Here is a 20339-nt window from a genome sequence, read left to right as displayed (position 1 = left end):
GATCATGTAACACCGTCACTAGAATTGTTGTCTTGGAGTCCAGTCAAAGAAAGAAGATTCTTCAACTCTCTCTTATTATTATTTAAAATCACCCACACCTCCACACACTCTTACCTAGCATCTCGTTTTGTTTACCTTTTACTACCTCGAACCCGGAACATGTACCTTCTCTCTATTTCTCTGCACAGAACATCATTCTATTCATCATCTTTCAGCATATCTATTCCACGCCTCTGGAACTCTCTCCCTGACCATGTCAGAGATTGTCGGACAATATCAAAATTCAAATTTAAATTAAAAAATCACATTCTAGTTCATGGAATTGCTTGTTGAACACCTGTCAGGTTCCGCAACTTCGGCTTAACCTAACCCATGACATATACTAAATATTGTAACTATACTGTTGTAAAATTTACAATTAATATGTAATGCATTTATTATTATTATTATTATTATTATTATTATTATTATTATTATCATCATTGCTATCTCTGTTTTTCTTTATTTTTTTTTGTATTAGCTCGATGAGAGCTCTATAGTGTTCTTTTGACCCTGTTGACCCTCTATAGAGCTTTAATTTAATTTGTACTATTTTCATCAGCGTCGGTATTTCTTTTTTGTATTTGTATGTGCTATCTGGTAGGATGGAAGAGAAGGCCTTATGGCCTTAATCCTGTCAGATTAAATAAATAAATAATAAATACGGACAATTTGGATAGAAAGAGTAATTAACATAACGAAGGAAAATTGATATATCAAAAATAAATATGTACGGACGTCATATTTGAAGAAAGATCATATTCTGGAGATGAAAACCTTTCTCACAATCGTCTATTGAAAGCAGTCAATGTCTGAAAGAAGTGTACACAATGTAAAATACGCTATTTTCAGTATTACAGTATCATTAAAGATGAAGGCTTATATTGATCAAACATTATTTACACTATTGTACACAATTTTATTTACTAAATAAGAAGACTATAGTATTATGAAATAATAGTAATATACGTTACAAGAGCGGTATGTTGACGTTTTCATGTTCGAGGAAAAGATTGAAAAAGCGAAACGTAGTTGATACCGCTCGTGTATCGTACATTATTTTGTGCGAATATAGTTTATTACATACCTGAAAGACGAATTTCTAATTAGTTGCAATGAAATTTCCATGTTGGTTTCTGTTTAATGACGGCAACTTCGGAAAACCAAAATATTTTTCTTCAACATTGTTGCTATAAAACATTTTCTGTGTTTACTGTACTCCAGCAGGCCGTGATATACGTCTGTCTTTTTTTTTTCCCCCCCAGTCTATAAATGCGAACTTAAAACAAACGGTAAGGTTATGTAATGATTTATTTTTCATTTTAAAATTTTAACAATATTATTTATATAACATATTTCAGTAATAAAATCGGCATCTGGAATCTTGTTGATTTTTTCACGGCTTCCTTAATGTTACTTGTATCAGGAATGCAATAAGTTTCGTGGAGTAGTAGACTTTACTTAATTTTTGCAAATATTTTAAAACAATAATTAACATTGCAATTTAGTGAAATTGCAGTGGTAAGTTTCCAATTTATAATTATTACTATGTTAAACGTCTCTAAAAATAATATGTTAAAAGCCTAAAGCTTAAGCGGTAAGAAGAGGGAAATTGTTATGTGTGTTACTTTGGGAATATTGAATGTGGTATTTCACACTTACCGCGTATTGGTTCTGTGCGGAAAACAAGCAAATACGCATGATCTCGCACAAAATATTTTGCATTACGATACACAACACTGTGAATAAGTTTAATAGTGTAAATAATGTTTGATCAATGTAGGCCTGCATTATTTATTATACTGTAAATAGTAAAAATAGTGTATTTTAGTGTACATAGTGTAAATAATTTAAATTGCAAATGTTAGTGTAATTGGTAAAATGGTCCATGTCTTGTTCTGTTCCACTTGACGAAACAAGATTCGCTTGAGCCGTCAGTTACGTGCTAGATGGACGTGCGTCATCTACTTAAAACTTCAATAATACTTAATCTTGTAGCCTTAAGGGACAAAGTACGGTCTCTACTTATAAGACAACAGTCCTTCATAAATTAAATGAAGCTGATAATATAGCAAGAGTTAAATTCTATTCACAGAGACGAAATTCAACGTATTTCTAGAAATCTTCTGAAAGACGTGAAAAAAGTGCATTACAGAAGATGGTCGACAGTTTCCAGCTCTTATAATAAGGTTGTTGTTTAGTCAACTGTCCGAAGACAGGTGTGAACCTCACAAGTGGCACCAAGATGCACCACTTATGGGCAACATATACATATATGCATATCAGTCTAAAAATATTAACAACAAAATATGAAAAAAAATAAATAAATAAATTGAGGTTATAATAGAGTTGTTTAAGAGTTAAAGGAAGAAATAACATGGACATGCAAGTATGTCATTTTATAATCGTGTCGCTGTTATTTCCGGTGTGACTCCTCCCCTTTGCTTACGTCTTAGGAAGTGAAGGCTGTATAAAGTCTAGGTAGGTAGTAACGTTCGCCATTTTTGTTCTTTCGTTGCCGAGCGACCAGATGAGGAATCTATTTGCTTCACCGTTAAACATTATCATGTCGTAGCTCCTATGATAATAAATCAAACGCATGTAATTGAGCAAATAATTGAGCGGCAAATAACGTCCTCGTGTGATTTCTGCGAAAGCCAACGAAAGAGCCAAAATGACGGACGATTATATTAAGTATTTATCGAGCCTTAGGAAATTCATTACATCATCAATAGCGAATGACAAGACACACACGTTTAAATGTAGCCGACCTGCAACGTGATTGGCTGCCGGAAATAAGAGCGACGGGACTATAATAACATTTTGTACCTTGACATGATCAGAATAAGTGCGTGACAGACATTCATCATTAATGTGGCTGCAATTAATTTAAATTAATGTGCAACAGACGATTCTTACATACATATTGAGACGTCTATGCAATTTATAAATATGTCACAGTTTATTCTATAGATTTAAGCTATTACCTTTAGTGACATAATAGATATTAAAAACACTATGTCGTACTAATACTTCTGTCATTTTTTTTGCAGGTGAGCTGATGGATTTCGTTCGATAGAAGCTGTATTGCTTTAATCTCCTTCATTGAAGGTAAGAGCACGCTTTTCTTTCTTTCTTTCTTTCTTTCTTTCTTTCTTTTCTTTTTTTTTTTTCCAAATGCGTATAACTCCTAGGTTTATTACGAAATGTAATTTTTATCTCTCCATATTTTTTTTGCTTCGATCACTTCAGATTATGTAATATATAAGGCGCGAGAACATTATTGCCGAAAGATGACGTGCTGAATCACCGCTAAGTGGGCTGTTACTTGCCCATGTCACTTTTCGAACGGCGCCGTACTAAGCGAAACCTGTTTCCAGGCGTACATCCGTTATTATTTGGAACTGTTCACATTCTTCGGAATGTATTTATTTATTCAGTTACGAGTCTATGTAGCATCGATGGGACTAGCGAAAATGAAATGGTGATATAAGCCCTGGAATTTGCCATGAGATTACCAAACATTCGTTGAAAACAATTGAGAATGACGAGTACCACAAGCTGCGCTGGCGGTTGAGTGGATATCCTTGTTGAGAATAAGATAAGATGTCGCTTATAGTAGTAATAATTACAATAATAAGGAAGTAAAGCGATAGGTTTGGAAGTAAATCCCGAAAAGACAAAGTATGTCTCGTGACCAGAATATTGTACGAAATGAAAATATAAAAATTGGAAATTTATTCTTCGAAGAGGTGGAAAAATTTAAATATCTTGGAGCAACAGTAACAAATATAAATGACACTCGGGAGGAAATTAAACGCTGAATAAATATAGGAAATGCGTGTTATTATTCGGTTGAGAAGCTTTTGTCATCTAGTCTGCTGTTAAAAAATCTGAAAGTTAGAATTTATGAAACAGTTATATTACCGGTTGTTCTGTATGGTTGTGAAACTTGGACTCTCACTTTGAGAGAGGAACAGACATTAAGGGTGTTTGAGAATAAGATTCTTAGGAATATATTTGGGACTAAGAGGGATGAAGTTACGGGAGAATTGAGAAAGTTACACAACGCAGAACTGCACGCATTGTATTCTTCACCTGACATAATTAAGAACATTAAATCCAGACGTTTGAGATGGGCAGGGCATGTAGCACGTATGGGCGAATCCAGAAATTCATATACAGTGTTAGTTGGGAGACCGGAGGGAAAAAACCTTTGGGGAAGTCGAGACTTAAATGGGAGGATAATATTAAAATGGATTTGAGAGAGGTGGGATATGATGATAGAGACTGGATTAATCTTGCTCAGGATAGGGACCGATGGCGGGCTTATGTGAGGGCGGCAATGAACCTCCGGGTTCCTTAAAAGCCATTTGTAAGTAAGTAGTAATAATAGTTGTAATTTTTTTGTATGTCAATATCAGTAACTAAAATGTGAATAAAATGAATGATCGAAAAGAAAATATAATTATCTGCGAGTATTCACCTTTGTGTTCGTTAGAAACGACAGCTTGAGGAATGCTTTATTAAGTAGAGGAAATAAAATAACATTTACTTGGTCTCTAAGTAACATTTTGTGGGTGGATACAATGTACGTGCTGCTTGTTGGAAGCACAGGTAATTAAAAGGCAGAGTCACACTAGCGAGTACGTACGTTGTTTAATGCATGTAATTTGTGAGGATGCTGCCTGCCAACTATAACGTGTTGAGAAGACAATGGAGATTTGTATAACCAGAAAACAATGAGGTTGGTTCCACAACAGCAAAGTCGTGACATTTACGTAAATGCCAAGCAAAAAAGAGGAAGCAAAAAAGGAGTGTGAAATGTGGTTTGGAAGATGTTCCTCGCATTCACGTGCGCTCCTGGATAAAATAAAACAGATTGCTGCTTGCTCTTCTTTTCTTTTTGTACTACAGGGTGGCCGTTCCATTAAGGAACTGGATGCTTCTCAACCCAGCCTCACGCTCCGTTTGTTGTCTGAGAAGCTCCTTTCCCTTGTGTTTCACTCCACCCCCCACATTATATCTAATTGATCGACCTTAATCCATAAGCTGCTACATGCCTTCCTAGAATCCCATATACTCCAAAATTTGAAACCAACTCTCAGCACTACTTCCTGCAAGACGCATCTCTACTTGTAGTATATTATTAAATTTGATATTGACACGTGTTAAATACCGGCAAAGAAAACCGCCACGATGGCTCAGACCTAGGGAGCTGTGTTTATAGACTGTGTCCCAATTTAATTTTTATTATTTTCTTTTAATTGACCACGTTTGCCAACTGAGACTGACAGTAGAGCAGCGGTGACCAAAGCGAGTGTCGTGACTACATCGTATAATCACAGACATTCAACGGGTACGAGGAGTTTTCTGTACATTGCTGTGTGTTTCATTCACGTACTGAAGGCAAGCAGTGGCGGTATCATGTCGCTCTACAAACTCTGTCTTTACAAGCAGTAAGAGGTGGTTTCTTAAAGAATGACGAGAACTTCTTTGTTGTTCTGTCGGACAAAATGTAGTATGTTTACTTTGCTAAACTGTTCAATTAGGAGTATAGCCTATAGAAACATTAATTGCCACGCTGAATAATGTATTATTACTGACCACTAACAAGGGAAGTACCCCAGCTCGAACAGCTAAAACCGACTGGAAATGCGTGTAAAATATAATGTTGTACCTGTTCGAATAGCTATCAATGCCATTCATCTGTAAAACTACGTGTGCGGCCGCTAACGCCATCTGAAAGTTAGCGTACTAGCCTCACTACGTCGTAGCTGTACAGAGAGTACGAGCGAGACCATTGCGGTGTTCAATAGTGAAGTGCAGGTACTAACGGCAGACATTAGTAGGCTGAAGTCAATTAATCCTGTGAGCATTGTTTACCTGCTGCGCGAAAAGGTACGTCGAACTTACATACCGGATAATGAGGATGTAATTGGAGTGAGGATGAGCCGTTTGCATGCATGTTACGTGATATTATAATGCAAAAATACTACCGGGAATTATCAGAAGTAGATACCGACATATTGGATAGGAATAGTGATTGTGAGTCTGATGGCGGAGAAGAAACAGCACATGGGTATGAGAGTTCCAACAGCTCTGGAACGTCCTCTCCAGCAAATAAAGGAACTGCAAGTCAAATGAATACTTATCTTCACTCCAACAATGTGACCTCCGCGATCTCCAGGTTTCAATCCGGCCGACTTTTGGTTGTGGGGTTACCTTAAAGAACGAGTTTTCCTGACACATTCAAACAACCCTACTGCAACTGAAAGACGCCATCTCGCAAGAAATTGCCAATATTCCAAGACATTATCTCTAAAATCCTGTACATGGTGTCGCAGAATGAAAGCTGTACGTTGAACAAGAGAACGGCGAACATCTTTCCAATGTTTTGTAAACCCTGTTGTTTGTCCAACACTGTGATGTTTATGTTTTTTCCCTATCTCATTTTATAATATTTATAGCAGTTTGTTTGAACTGACTTTTGAAATACCCTATATTCGTATATTATTTAAAGCAAGTGTTGTGTAGCTTCTTGCCACATAATACCTCATTTATGTATTTTGTGGATCTCCTTGTCATAACTGTCTGTTACACGGTGTTGTTTCTTCGGCGATTTGGCTTCTCTAGTCATTAGATTCGTTATTCTTCAATCACTGATTGTACACGACTGCGGAGTTTTACAGATAAATAACCTTGATGGGTGGTAGAGCAAGCACAACTCTGTATTTTAAACGCATTTACTCTCGGTTTTAGCCGTTCGAGCTGGGGTACTTCCCTTGTAAGTATGTGTTTCTATATTTCTTCTGTACGTGCATGAATATTGATATTTTTAGATCTTCTCCCTAGAAGGATAAAATTACTAGGTTTTACTTCAGTTTTAATCTTCTTAATCTTTAGATGAGGGTAACTATTTAGTTACTCATTTAAGGGAACTGGGTAGTGATGCCTGTGCAATTAAAAAATTTCAGTACAAAAACTTAGTTCAATATTTCTAGGCTTTTAGTGCTCAGAGTGGAATAAAAATTGCCATGTGATACAATCAATCATTCTGAATTCAGTAGTATAAAATACAACTAATTAGTTTCGTATCCAAGTGCAAAAGAAAGGCCCTAACTGATAACCTGTTTTCCCACTTTGTTAAATGTACTTCATTCTTCAGGTGCACATTACTTTCTACAATCTTCACTCATATACCTTGCATTTTTTTAAGTTATATAGTAATGTGTATTGTAAATACTAAAGCAAAATTTAGTTAAATATTTCACCCCTAGTGAAACAGAAAAATATTGAACTTTATTTAACATTTTTTGCAATTTTTTTCAATGTATTTTTCTCGTGTTATGTCTGCGATATTCTTAAACCCGTAGGTCTACTATGTAGTACACAAGCTGCAGAAAACACTGTAAAAATTTTATGTAAATTGATTCAGTAGCTTCAGAGAAAAATGCACTTACGTTTTAAAAATGTCAACTTATGGAAAACTGCATTTAAAAAAAAGGATATATGAATTACATGCACAGTCAAATTTAAAGAGGTTATTTAAAGGGCTTACCTCCAGAAATACCTCCCAGAGTATTTATATTGTTTTAAAGAGCAAGTTTTGTACTTTTTTGAAACACAAAATAAGAAATCGGATTTTTGACCTCTAATCACTACCTGGTTCCCTTAATAATAATAATAATAATAATAATAATAATAATAATAATAATAATAATAATAATAATAATATTGTAGAAAAACTGATTCAATATTATGCGTCAACGAACTGTTAAACGCCAGGAATTGATATGTCTTAAACCATAGCCAGGAAGAGAAAGATGACATAAATAAATGTAGGGAAGTCAGCTATCTAATGAGGTTTGAAATATCTCGTGCTCTAAAGCCTTTTAATAGAACAGCATTTCTTAAAAGAGTAATGATTAAAATAGCTTAAATAATTTGTCCGTAAAATGTTTTTAATTTTGAAAAAGTACAAATTTCCTGACCAAGTATCGAGAGATTAATTTAGAAAATTTCTGATTACATTCAAGAGGAAGGTTAAAAAAAGAAGCAAGAAAAATCGTATATTATTCACTGGCTCTTGATGACAGCAGTGACATTACTGATACAGCAAAGCTTGAGATTTTTATCCGCGGGATTGATCAAGATGTTAGTACAGGAACCACCACTGGTTGTAGTTTTCATGCCAAGTAGGTACCTTTCCTCCGTCTCCTTACTTCATCGGCTGTATGTCGCATGTAATCACTGTAGTTCGAGTTTTGGTCACAGCTCCAGTAGAGCGTCTCGTTTAGGCACAGTGAAAACGTAAACAAAGTGCAGGTAACGTGTGGGGGGAGGACGAGCCGTACGATAAACACGAGGGATGCACAAGGTTTTAGTTACAACATTTATGGCGAAGCATTAATTGAAATTATATTTTCACACACACAAAACAAAAAAACACAAATTGCATAACATTATCATATGTACCTTTTAACAAACAAGCAATTGTAACGTTGAAATAATTCAATTTAACAAATAAAATTTTTCTACTTATATGATGTTGCTTTCAAGCTGTATTTTTTTACGGTCATGAAGTTCATTCTCTGTATGACTAACATAATATCACCGTCTTCGGTGGCCGAATTAACAAAAGTACAGTACTGTAATTGTGTTTAGGAAATAGTGTTGTCACTTCAGACCAATATAACTGTAGTTTTGTTAATTCGGCCGCAGAATACTTACTTAAAAAAGTGGGTTTGGGTTAGCGTATGTACTGTATATGTGCAGTATTTTGTTAAAAGATATTACATTGTGTTCGTGTTCAAAGTATGGGTTATTTTGCATAGAAATGTCACACATGAAGTAGAGTATAATAATTTTTAGCAACAATGAATCGGTATCATTACTGATTAAAATAAAAAAAAAAAAACATAGAAACATCTTATTGTTTTTCGGTAGACCAAACAAAATCAAATCTTTTTTTTCCGTGATGTAATTTATTATGAATATTAAGCTATAAAATGAGTTCGTATCGAAGAAAAATTATTTCCTAAGAGGAATTAATTCTCATATTTAGAACTAGCTGAAAGCACCCGGCGTTGCCCGGGTTGTCCTTTTTCCTTCTTTTTTTTATTAAACTGCTTGTTAGACTTTTCGGAAATCTCAGAAACTCAATTATAGACAACCAAAACGAATTGTCTTTACTAAGATGAAATCTTTACATAGTGTATTTACATGAATTAATGAACTTCTTAGCCGAATGCCTGAAAAGGATTAACTCAATTTAAAACAACTGCAGGTCAGGCAGCGAAAGAAAACATTTCATCACGTGCCATACGTTCAAATGTTTTTTAATTTGTGTGTATATATGTGAGTGTTTATTTATTTATTTATTTTGGCGTAGTTAAGGCCGTCAGACCTTCTCTTCCACATCACCAGAAATACAAATAAAATAATAGAAAAATCAAACTATAAATAAAATAAAACCAAACTAAAATATATACAGGCTACAGCCACACAAACTTTAAATGAGTTAGCATTGCTTTGATTTTCATTCTCCAATCTCCTGGCGCTACAGTCCATGAAGGACCCTGGCCACTCCTAAAGCTCTCGCCCAATCTTTCTTGTTCGCAGCACACCTCCAGCATTGCCTTGAAGTTCAGCAAAACAAAAACGCACCCCTCGGCCCACTTAACGTTAACTCAATGTTTACAGATCTTATATTTTATCTCTGCCGGTCAGTGACTGTTAAATTCCAAATGATTTATCTTAGTCGTGGGAGTCGGCGTGTTAAAAATCATTACAACCTTTCGGCCGTCCCCTTTCCTCCCCATCGCAAATGTGACCTTGCAGAGAAGCACAGATAAAGTAATTATAAGATCTGTACATTGATCTATGCTGTGCTGACATACATTTCACGTAATTTCACATCTATGTACGTATGCTTTCACTTAAACTTCAGAGACGGCTGACGATGAATAGGGAATTCCCTTGTTCCCAGTCTGAACTCGTTGGGGTATCATCGTGAGCCAAAATTTATCTCTGTATCAATCGTGCCACATAATCAGTATAGCTTATATGTATATTTTAATTTACATTGGAAGATTTTTTTACCCCTTGATCGCTGTACGCCCGCTTATATAATTCCCAGTTTTTTTTTTAATCATGACTTGAGAAATTATCTCTACAAATTCAGAACATATTAATTATATTATTTTATAAACAGAATACAGATACAATATAAACTCGCAAGAAGTCATTTTTAACATAAAGATTAATATTTTGAGAGACGTATGCCAGTATTTTAGAAATTAAGAGATTGTTCTTTCCACAACGCATAACATACTACATTGGCAACGTGATTATACTGATAGAATTTCGCAGTAATAAATTTTCGGACACGAATAACAATACGTATATTATAGAATTAATACAGTGTTATTTTCAGTGGGTTTACGTATATTCACATACTACATTAGCAACATGGAAAAACTATCATTGAAGTGTTTTTTGATATGTGTAAAATCTTTCTTTTTTCACTCTTTTGTATAAAATATAATTGAGAATGTGAAAAACACGCAGTTAATGTCTGCAACTTTGAGCGACTGTCCTTGAGCTTCATAATAAATGGCCATTAGGCCTACAAATGTCAGTCGCATTGAAATTGCAGTTGCTTAAAATCGAAAGGCATTTTAGTGGGTATCATAGAAATACATGGGATAAAACATCTCCTCCTTTCGTTTTGACAGTTAATATTGTCATTTCTATTACGTTTTTCATGAGTTATTTCTCACCATTTCTCGTTCCAGTGCATAATTTTGGTGGGTCAGTATTTCGAAATAGCAATCCTTGTGGTTTCAAAGAATTCAGTTGGATAAACACAGCCTGCTCACTATGTAGAACTGCATAGAGAAATTCATAATACGGTCCTGGACTGCGTAAATATACTTATTGTATTAAATTGTCTTCTAGATTTTAGCCTTCATGATGTATCAACAATGTAATTTAATTTCGTGTTATAATTTCCATGGTCTCGTGAAAGTCGATGTTGAATACAACAGACAATAATGAAGAACAATTGACTGTAGAAGATTTTGCATTTCAATATTGTACATGAATATTTTATCTATTTATTTTTATTTTTTATAATTTTAATTAATTTAACGTCCATATGTCCGATTTTAATGTAGCCTATGTTCTTCTCCTGGTTATGAAGGTTAAATGTGCAAAGTTTGGAAAATATCGGTCAAAGCGTGTAGATTTGTATAGAGTACATACATAAATACATACATACATACATACATACATACATACATACATACATACATACATACATACATACATACATACATACATACATACATACATACATACATACATACATACATACATACATACATACATACATACATACATACATACATACATACATACATACATACATACATACATTGACTTTTATATATAAGATTTCTCAGATCGTTGACTGTCCATCACAGTGATTTGAAGTATTGTCATTAATACTACATTTAAAATTATAATTTTCACATTTTACACTACAGGTACAAACCCCGGTTTTATTCAGGGAATATACAGTGTTTCGTCTTTCTTTAATAAAATTTCATTTTTAATAATATTGGGACTGGTCAAAGTCATTGCCAGTGAAATGTAACGAACATACTCTAGCTTCAGGTCCAGAATTAAAGATTTCCTTTTGCAGTATCCCCCCAATTTTCTAAACCAGGTCGGTGAGGAATTACGATTGAGAAATATATATGAAGATATATTCCCAGCTTTTTGTTATCAGAGTTGTTGGTATTATTAGAACAACCGAAAGCACTACAAGAAATCATATCGAATTAACAATAATTTTAACTGAATGAAATGAAGCTTACAGTAAAATAATATTCTGAATTACTACACTCTGCACGTGCATAATGACAGCCGATAGTCCATATCGGCTTAATGACGTAAAACGCTTTTACAGTTGATTGCAAGAGAACGGGGCGGAAGAAGAAAAAATTGAGCCATTGTTTTTTCTTTTAATAGTAGGCCTAAGTTGAAATAGAGATGGGAACGATATATCGGTTTTTACGAAATACCGATATTTTCGTTTTGATATATCGATATATCAATATCGAAATTTTGATTCAATATATCGTGTAATATATCGGTTTTCTCATAAATTTATCGTTTTTTTTATATTTGTTTTCGTTTTTATGGAATTATTATGAACAACAAAATCCACACTAGTTAACTTCGATAATTCCCTGAGAGATAGTGTTAATGAAAGTGGGCAGTTACATAATTGTGCAATCTTGAAATATCCTATCCAATCCAATCAATGCCTTTCTCTGATTGGATGGTCTATAATTCGAATTCAAACTATTTAATATGCAGTAACAAATTCAAAATCCAACGTGTGCGAACGTGAGACTGAGACGGGAGATTTATCTACTACTGTTTTAGTATTAATTTCTCAAAGGCAGGAGCAACTGCCACTCTGAGAAGGAACCGTTTGACTTCAAAACTTTTATTTCTATGTTTTTAAATGGAAAGAGAAACAAGGATGTAATACTGGTTTGAGATTTGTTTACGGCTAGGATTTCTATGCACAACCTAATAGTGACATTGTTTCCTTATTATAACCTATATTTTAGTACATAAAAATTTTATCCCCATAATCACCATAATCATTATCATCATCACCACCACCATTGAGATTTGGAATATTGGAGTGTAACAATAACTTGCAATGGGAACTTACTATAGAAGGTTTGTATCAAATCAATTGTGAAGTTTGTTAAAACTTGTAACATTGTAAGTACTGTTTACTTACATTTAAAAATGAATACAAGTACTGCTTACTGACATTTAAAAATGAATACAAGAACTGTTTACTTACATTTAAAAATGAATACAAGTACTGCTTACTGACATTTAAAAATGAATACAAGAACTGTTTACTTACATTTAAAAATTATTACGTTGTTATCTAGAAAAGAGCATTATATGTGTGTGCTCGATCGAATCCTATATAAAATTAGAATAATTGAATCGTGGATTAGAAAAAAAACTGATGGAGATCTTAAAGAAAATTGGAGTGGATTGGAAAAAGAGAAGGCTTTTCAGTAACCTACAAATGAAACGAGTCAAAGGAGAAGAAATTTCAGAAACAAGTGAAATAGGGAGAAGAGTACGACGAGGATGCCGTTTGTCACGTACCCTGTTCAACATCTACTTGGAGGATTTAGTGAAGAACTGTTTTCAGAACATCGGAGGAGTGATAGTAGGAGGAAGAAGAATAAAATGTTTAAGATTTGCTGATATGGCATTGTTAGATAATACTAAAGGATAAGCTACTATAGCTAAATGACAGCTGTGAGCAGTATGGAATGAAGATAAATGCCAACAAGACGCAAACCATGGTCATATGAAGAAAAGTAAAGAAGGTAGACTTGTGAATTCTAAATGAGGCAGTAGAGCAAGTGGACAGCTTCAAATACTTGGGGTATACTATAAGCAGTAACATGAACTGCTGCCAAGAAGTCAAAAGGAGAATAGCAATGGCAAAGGAAGCGTTTAATAGAAAAAGGAGCATCTTCTGCGGACCTCTGGAGAAAGAACTAAGGAAGAGACTAATGAAGTGCTTTGTGTGGAGTGTAGCATTGTATGGTGCAGAAACATGGACATTACTAAGAAGTGAATAGAAGCATTTGTAGTGTTTTAAATGTCTTTAAACTATATAAATTAGAAATGTAAACGGAATTTAACCGGTATGCAATCCTTGATAGGTACCTTCTCGTACGATATCTCGTCATCATTGAATTATTGTTAATAATATAATAGTTATACCATGGAGATGGATGGAGTGTGTGAAATGGACAGACAGAGTAAGAAACGAAGCTGTGTTGGAAAAAGTGGATGAAGAAAGAATGATGCTGAAACAGATTAGGAGGAGGAAAAGGATTTGGTTGAGAAGAAACTACCTACTGAAGGATGCACTGGAAGGAATGGTGTACGGGAGAAGAGTTCGAGGCAGGAGAAGATATCAGACGATAGACGACATTAAGATATATGGATCATATGAGGAGACAAAGAGGAAGGCAGAAAATAGGAAAGAGTGGAGAATGCTCTGTTTGCAGTGAAAGATCTGCCTTTGGGCAGAACACTATGAATGAATAAATGTTTCAGTGTCAAATACTGACCCATATACTGGGTGTTCATTTCAAAGTGTGTCATGGCTCGCTGTATGCCGTCATGTGGTTAGCCGATGAGCCTAGAGAATTCAATCTTCCTACACTTCCGCAGAGGTGTATAACCTATGAGGCAGAGAAGTTGCCTAGCAAGTACGGCGTTCATTCTGAAGAGTACGTACCGATACGTACGGTAACGCCGGTAGTGGCAGGAATGTGAACTGTTTGGAAATATGTACTGTCGGGATATGGGGAGAGGGTAAGACGATTACTTACGTATTTGTTGACATTAATTTCGACGGTCAACATGGACACGGAGCATTTGATTTGTGTTGTGGAATGTTACCGCACGCAACCTATGATAACAAATACCCTGCGTACGACTTGCCGGCGCAAAACACAGTTCGAAAGAGGTTATGGTAGCACACAGACCGTACAGACCGCCATCTGTTGCTACGACGTTCAAGTTATACCGTACACGTTCTCAAGTTCAGATTGAAGAACGCCTTAAATAATAGGCAACTTCTCTAACATATAAGCTGAAACTCGCTTCAAATCAGTGACCCAACAAGTGACGTCATGACACACTTTGAAATGAACACCCAGTAGAGTTCACTTAACACTTTCCCATTGTATCATTTAAGCTCATCTTACCTCCACCATAGGTGATTTCGGTTAGGAACTACATAATAATGAAATTATGATATTGAAAATGTATTGTTTATTGTTGCAATTTTACATTTAATCTTTTGATTGTTATGATGTTAATTTCAATTCTAATAAGGAGTAGGCTATTAAATTAAGTTTATTGTAATAAATGTACACCCACAAATGTAATTGCATTAGTATCTATTAATTTGCTTACGGAATAGCGATATATCGTATCGTTTCGATATATTTTCTGCAATATATATCGTTTATCGAAATTAGGTTTGCAATATATTGCAATATCAATATATCGGTATTTAAATTATTTCCCCCCATCTCTAAGTTGAAAGTTGTTATTTTATATGTTGCTGCTATAGCTGCTCCGGAGATACTATTACCATAACTCAATTATAAAATTTCTTCATTCATGTCAATATATGTATGGACTATCCACATAATATACCTGCAGGTATCAAGAATAAAAATAAAAGTAAAGGCGTTCGTTAGACTTAAAAATTCTTATATGCCAAGAAAGAGTTCTTGAATTATTTTTACATGAAATAAAGTACTTCTTTGTATAAAACTAGCCGTACCCGTGCGCTCCGCTGCACCCGTTAGAAATAAATGTAAAGTAATTACATAATTAAAATAGGACATTTGATCCAGGGAACATTCGTGTTTGATAGAAGGATAAATCGTTTAATATGTTACTTAATTTAAATTGTATTTAAATAATTAAAATGCGATCATTTTGGTCCAGAGACCACTCATTTGGTGCAATGACAATTCCTTTAACATGTTTCTTAATTTTTATTACATGCAACCATAGTTTAATGAAGATTGGCAACATTTAGATTTAATGTGTATACTTTACACAGACAGACATACAAACAAAAATTTCGAAAAAGCGATTTTCGGTTTCAGGGTGGTTAATTATATATGTTAGGACCTGTTATTTTCGGAAAATCGAAAATTATCAGAAACATTTCGGCTACAGATTATTATTAGTATAGATTATAAACACACATCATATCATCCATATATTAATCCGATTGTTGTCCAAGGACTCCAAGGCCGCCTTAAATAAACGCAGAGTCATTTGTTTATCTTTATTACTCGTATTTTATTTGGACCTGGCCATGATATAAAAAGCATTGTTATTTAAAACGGATATCTTGCCATATAGTAATGTAGAATTCCTGCACGGAAATATTATGTACTTCGGTACATCATAGTAATATCAGTCCTATGAAAATTTTGCATAGAATAAAATTTATCGGAAATCATTTTTAAAGAAACTTTTGTTATGTAATGTTTTTCAAAAAAATCAATAATAAGTGAGATATTTTGATTTATTTAACTCAGGCCCCCTTATAACCCCCCTTTTAAATACAGTATTTTGAATGACATATAGCCTGTAAGCTAAGCTACAACGAAATTAATTTATATTCCAATTTTCATATAAATCGATTCAGCCATTATCGCGTGAAAAGGTAACAAACATCCAGACAGACAGACAGACAGACAGACAGACATACAAACAAAAATTTCAAAAAAGCGATTTTCGGTCTCAGGGTGATTAATTATACATGTTAACACCAATTATTTTTGGAAAATCGAAAATTACCAGAAAACGTTTGGCTACAGATTTATTATTAGTATAGATTATTTTATCGTCAATTGCGATTCTAGTGTGAAGATTTCACCGCCGCCGGCCAGAAGACTGCATAAGCAGAAAAAACTGCCTTCTACTTAAAGCACTGCAGATCACTTCCTGTAGCCTACCTCCTTTTCTATGCTTGAATTATTTTCTACAGAAACAAGGATTCAGCTTACTATCTCATTACGGACCTCTAACTTCTCATATTTGAACCATTTGTACCTATTTCCGCAAATAATAAAACAGAATTAGAAATGAATATAGGCCTAATATTAGAACATCTATTTTGTGGGATTTCATGTAACATTATTGGCATGATTCACTTAATTACTAACATTTACCAAGTGAAATATATTATTTTTTGGTTATTATGTGCAACTCACAAAAAGAAAGTGTATTTTTTTAAATGATCTGATAATTACCTAATAAGTTGTAATGTATACATATCCTTCAAGAGATACGTAAGTGAAGAAAACACCGTCTTACCTCGAAAATAATTAGTACCCCCCCCCCCACTCGATTATAAGAGCTTCCCATTATTTAGAGTAAATTAAAAAGAAATATTGTTAGGAATTTTAGACTCTGAAAACTACTGGTAATGTAAGTTGAGATACTTGCTAAAGAATTTTTTAAATTTTATATATTATTTAAATTTTATTTATTATTTAAATTTAAATATACAGAATACAGAATATACGTAATTACAACAAGAGAAATAGAAATAAAATAATACAATCAATATAAAAAAGAGGATGCGGTAATATTAACAAAATTTGAGGACCGAATGAGCAGCGCTCGTGCAGTGCTAAATCCGATTAAATATAACAGTGATGCATTGTATCAGTTTTTGTTTTTCAAGCTTACCTGTGGGCAATTCGTGCATATTATAAGCCTAAAAATCTGAATGTCGTAATGTATTACTCGACCAAGGCCAGTGGAGTCCTGCAGCCCGGAGCCGTGGCGCTACTGCTCCTGCGTTCGTAATACCACATCGCAATAGTTCACATTACGCCCACGGCTCCACTAACCTCGGCCGAGTAGTAATTTGTTTCATTAAATAACTTTTAAGTCTAAACAATAACACTCCTTGTTTTCGTTTTGCATCTTCATGCCTCCACATACTTTTTTAAAGACTGTATACCAGGCCGGACCAATTCAAATGCTACAGAAGCAACTACAGCCAACTTGGCGCAAGCCAACCGCGCTGTGGTGCTGTGCGAGAGGGGCGGCAGACGTGATGTAGTGACGGTTTGGTTCGCTATGGACTAGATTGGTGGCCAAGCCGTAGCGCCATAGCTATCATGGCGTTTGTTAGACTGGTCTGCTTTAGACGAATGTAAGACCAAATTTTGGAACATAAATCTGGCAAAACCTAGCGAGTTGGCTCAGACGGTAGTCCTTTGGACTCATATTCGGCAGGTTCTGGGTTCAAACTCTATGGCCGACCAATCTCACTGGTTTTTTTTTAATGGTTTCCCTCAGTCAGAAATGCAAATGCCGGATTGTAATTTTATAATCTATAATCAATTACATGAATACAGGCCATCTACAACACTCTATAGAGACGGGAATTCAACAATAGTGAAAACAGCCTACTGGTATACCCACAGATCCTAAGCATGCGATGCTAAAGTGCGTATAAATAAACTTGACAAAAGATTTGGCAAAAGGGGTCTTAGTTTCGGGTAAATACTATTACTGTAAGTACAGGGACATCATTTTATTTTTACTTTAATTTTTATTGTAACTGAGTCTTTTAATGTACTTCACTCCCACCCCTCTAGTAGTAAAATTTCAACCGTTCTCCACACAGAACCAAGCGTATACAGTCAAAGTCGTCTTACGGTCATAGTAAACACAAACATTACTGAGTTAGTGAGTATAGTACGTTCCAGAAATATGTTCACGTTTTCCAGTGACGAGAGAGCTTTCAATATTCAATCATATTCTCGCACAAGTACTGTCGTCCGTTTGCCTATGTTGCATCTCGGTTCCCCCACCCGCTTCGCTCGCTCCTCTGTAAAGGCTAGTGCCTGGGCTGTCATAGCTCTTTTCTGAAAACATTAATTTCTGTTAGGAATTGGACGTCTACGTAATATTATATAACTATTTAAAATAACTTAAAAGGGCCTCGTTAATTAACTGTCACGTGACTTCCCTCCTTTCTACGACCCTGCGAAAAAACCACCTGGACGGACAGTAGATAGCATGTCTGAGTAATTTTATCTTTTCGGATCGGGCAGAAGTGAAGATTGAATTTACAGTACGTAAAGTACTCTTTTAAAGAGTAGGTACAGAATTATTTCAGCATGAGTTACTAGTACGAAGGACGAAACTGGTAATTGGAATTAGGTACAATAGTCTATAGTGCAATAATATGCAAAAAGAAAAAAAAAAAGACTGAAGGCTGTATCGAAATGAACGATCACCATTTTCAAAATTGTGTTTAAATATACATATTATGATTATTTTTCAATTTAACTTCAATCTCTATATTGTACGCTAATGTACTGTAGACAGTATGATGTACGCTGCATAATGAATACGTCCGAATGGATAGCTCAGTTCGTGAGTAGAAACAATTATTGTTAATACAGTACTGTATTTTGATTAAAGAAAAACCTAATGAAAATTATCAAACTCAAAATTGCGATACTTTACGTAAATGGATGAACTACTTTTCTTCTCTTCTATACCTAGTAAAGTGATTTGTTTGTATTTTATGCCGGTATCATCGAACTCCAGTCGTGGAAGGGGGGTAGCAAACGGTGTTTCTGGTTCTCAACCGTTAATCAAAAGGTATAGTCAGGTTAATATTAGAAATGTTAGTAAAAATAAAATGGTATCCCTGTATATCGTACGTAGCATTGAAATAATTTTTTGTGAAATACATAAACCGTAATGAAAAATGTCGGATAGGAATTTTATAATCTTTAATGAATTACATGAATACAAGCCGTTTACAACACACTATAGACACAGGAATTCAATAATACTGAAAACAGTCTACTGACATTACCCACAGATCCTATACACGATATGACCATTGATGTTAAAGCGTGTATAAATAAACTTAACAAAAGATTTGGCAAAATGTGTCTTATTTTCGGGTAAATGCTATTACTGTAGGTATGTCGTACGTAGCATGGAAATAAGTTTTTGTGAAATACGTAAACCGTGATGAAAAGTAGTGCTATGTGTCATCTTCTTTGCTATCCTCTCAGTTAATAGCGTGAAATTATAGCAAACTAGTGGCTTGTGCAGCAAATGCTGCAAACTAAGTTCATTAGACGTTGAAATAAAAATTTTTCAGATTTATTTTCAATGAAAAATACCAGATATTGTGAAAGTTAATTGGTTCCATAATAATGAAGCTAGTCCCTCTGAATGGTTTTTTTTATCCCAAATACTTTTTCTTGAACCTTCAGTTTTTGAGTTTCAACGCGAAAGCGCAGGTAACAGTGTCAAGACGATCAGTGGGTTAATCATGTGGGAGTAAAGCAGTAGCTAATTCAGGTCATTGTGGATTGTAGGCGAAAGTTAAAAAATTGTCAAGTTTGCTATGCTTTCGAACAATAGACATAGCATCTTGGTATAGCTGCTGCATATAAAGGGTAAAATCATCTTATCCTACTAAGAGATCTTGCTGAAATGACCGGAGACTACAAAATCTTGTAGCCCTCTTATTTTATCAGTAGGTAATACCTTTTGGTATTTCCTTAGGAACTGTAGTTTTTGCACTCTCTCGAGCCAGTACTGAAGAGAATCACGCATATAAATTCCTACACTACACCGGCATTAAATAC

The 20339-nt window shown here is 34.6% G+C and overlaps 1 protein-coding gene across 1 annotated transcript in view; it reads left to right on the top strand.

Annotated features, from left to right (window-relative positions):
- The window catches only part of LOC138703217 (POU domain protein 2-like), a 2136291-nt gene that overhangs the window by 451910 nt on the left and 1664042 nt on the right, over window positions 1-20339 (top strand). The window contains exon 4 of the mRNA XM_069830922.1: window positions 3093-3150. The gene's annotated coding sequence lies outside the window, so the exon portion shown is untranslated. The remainder of the gene's footprint in view (window positions 1-3092; window positions 3151-20339) is intronic.

The sequence above is a fragment of the Periplaneta americana genome, chromosome 7 (genome assembly GCF_040183065.1).
Source record: "Periplaneta americana isolate PAMFEO1 chromosome 7, P.americana_PAMFEO1_priV1, whole genome shotgun sequence".
Classification (NCBI taxonomy): Eukaryota; Metazoa; Arthropoda; class Insecta; order Blattodea; family Blattidae; genus Periplaneta; species Periplaneta americana.
The sequence above is the reverse complement of the archived record's forward strand: the minus strand, read 5'-3'. Positions and strand labels throughout refer to the sequence as shown.